This window comes from Apium graveolens, chromosome 7, assembly GCF_009905375.1.
Source record: "Apium graveolens cultivar Ventura chromosome 7, ASM990537v1, whole genome shotgun sequence".
Lineage (NCBI taxonomy): Eukaryota > Viridiplantae > Streptophyta > Magnoliopsida > Apiales > Apiaceae > Apium > Apium graveolens.
Genome location: NC_133653.1, coordinates 147,116,981 through 147,119,456, shown reverse-complemented (window position 1 = coordinate 147,119,456; position 2,476 = coordinate 147,116,981). Strand labels below are relative to the sequence as shown.

Below are 2,476 nucleotides of genomic sequence, written 5' to 3'. Positions count from 1 at the left end.
ATTCTGTTTCTTTTGGAGGAGCGGCAACTGAAGACCCCAACATGCACATAAGGAATTTTGTCGAGATCTGCAGCACTTTTAAGTATAATGGCGTGACTGATGAGGCTATCAAGTTGAGGCTTTTCCCATTCTCACTGAGGGATAAAGCTAAAGACTGGTTACATTCTGAACCAGCTGGGTCCATCACTACGTGGCAAGATCTTGCGCAAAAGTTTCTGGTGAAGTTTTATCCAATGGCAAAGACTGCTGCTATGAGGAGTGCTCTTACTCAGTTTGCGCAGAAACCTACAGAATCTATGTGCGAGGCTTGGGAACGCTACAAGGAAATGTTGAGAAAATGTCCACATCATGGAATGCCGGATTGGATGGTAATCACTGGTTTTTATAATGGTTTGGGGGCCCAATCTCGGCCCATGCTCGATGCAGCAGCTGGAGGCGCCTTATGGGCTAAAAGCTATACTGAGGCGTATAATCTTATCGAGACGATGGCTGCAAATGAGCATCAAAACCCAACTCAGAGGATGACGTCAGGCAAGGTAGCAGGTATTCTGGAAGTTGATGCAGCCACCGCTATTGCAGCCCAGCTCCAAGCGCTATCAATGAAGGTTGATTCTTTGGCTACGTATGGAGTTAATCAAATAGCTATGGTTTGTGAGCTTTGTGCAGGTTCTCATGCTACGGATCAGTGTTCTCTTGTCAACGAATCTGTTCAGTATGTGAATAATTATCAGCGACAACAGCAGCCTGTGCCAGCGACCTATCATCCTAACAACAGAAATCATCCAAATTTCAGCTGGGGAAATAATCAGAATGCTATTCAGCCACCATATCAGCAAGGAGTAAGTAAACAGTTTAACCCACCTGGATTCCAGCAACCACAGCAGTATGCTATAAGGCAATCATATCCTCAACAGGGAAGTGTAGCTGCACCTACTAGTGCTGATTTTGAGGAACTTAAGCTGTTGTGCAAGAGTCAGGCGGTTTCTATCAAGACCTTGGAAAATCAAATCGGTCAATTAGCCAATGCAGTGCTCAATCGTCAACCTGACACTCTTCCCAGTGACACGGAAGTACCAGGCAGGAAGGAAGCTAAAGAGCAAGTCAAGGCTATTACCTTAAGGTCTGGAAAAGTAGCTGATGCTGAAAAGGCAAAAGAAGTCGAAGCTGAAGTTAGAGATGAAGAATCTAAGCAAAAGGAGAAAGTGGCGGAACCAAAGAAGACTACTATTGAACACACTCTGCCTGAGGCTAATACAGGGGAGAAACAGCTCTATCCTCCACCACCTTTTCCTAAGAGATTGCAGGAACAAAAGCTGGATAGACAGTTCGGGAAGTTTCTGGAGGTGTTCAAGAAACTTCACATCAATATACCTTTCGCTGAGGCTCTGGAACAAATGCCTAGTTATGCGAAGTTTATGAAGACTATTCTTTCAAGGAAGGTGAAACTGGATGACCTTGAAACCGTTGCTCTCACGGAAGAATGCAGCGCTGTTCTGCAGCAAAAGTTACCACAAAAACTAAAAGATCCAGGAAGCTTCACCATTCCTTGCACCATTGGCAATCTAACTTTTGACAAGTGCCTTTGTGATTTGGGAGCAAGCATTAATCTGATGCCGTTGTCGATCTTTAAAAAGCTGGATCTGCCTGATCCAAAACCCACATACATGTCGCTACAATTGGCTGACCGTTCCATTACTTACCCAAGGGGCATAGTTGAGGATGTGCTCGTCAAGGTGGATAAGCTCTTCTTTCCTGCAGATTTTGTTATTCTGGATTTTGAGGAAGATAAGAAGATTCCCATAATCTTGGGGAGGCCTTTCTTGGCTACTAGCCGTACCTTGATAGATGTGCAAAAAGGGGAACTTACTATGCGGTTCCAAGATCAGGATGTGACCTTCAACGTATTCAAGGCAATGAAATTCCCTACAGAAGATGAGGAGTGCTTAAAAGTGGATGTGATTGATTCTGCGGTTACTTCGGAACTCGATCACATGCTAATGTCTGATGCATTGGAAAAGGCCTTAGTGGGGGATTTTGACAGTGATGATGAAGATAGCAACGAGCAATTACAATATCTGAACGCTTCTCCATAGAAGCGAAAGCTCGACATACCATTTGAATCTCTTGGTACTTCTGACCTTAAGAATGCTGAAGGGAAGCTCAAACCATCAATAGAGGAAGCACCTACCTTGGAGCTCAAACCATTACCTGAACACTTGAGGTATGCTTTTTTAGGTGATTCATCTACGTTACATGTTATTATTTCAGCTGACCTTTCAGGTAGTGAGGAAGACAAGCTCTTAAGGATTTTGAGAGAATTCAAATCGGCTATAGGATGGACCATAGCAGACATCAAGGGGATAAGTCCTTCATATTGTATGCATAAAATTCTGTTAGAGGAAGGTAGTAAGCCAACTGTGGAACAGCAGCGAAGACTGAACCCGATCATGAAGGAGGTGGTGAAGAAAGAAATTCT

The 2,476-nt window shown here is 43.9% G+C and overlaps 1 non-coding gene across 1 annotated transcript; it reads right to left on the bottom strand.

The window, feature by feature from the left end:
• Positions 1-248: 248 nt before the first annotated feature.
• Positions 249-355, bottom strand: LOC141675932 (small nucleolar RNA R71). Its single transcript, XR_012556555.1, has one exon. It is a non-coding gene; the product is annotated as a small nucleolar RNA R71 (small nucleolar RNA).
• Positions 356-2,476: the final 2,121 nt, after the last annotated feature.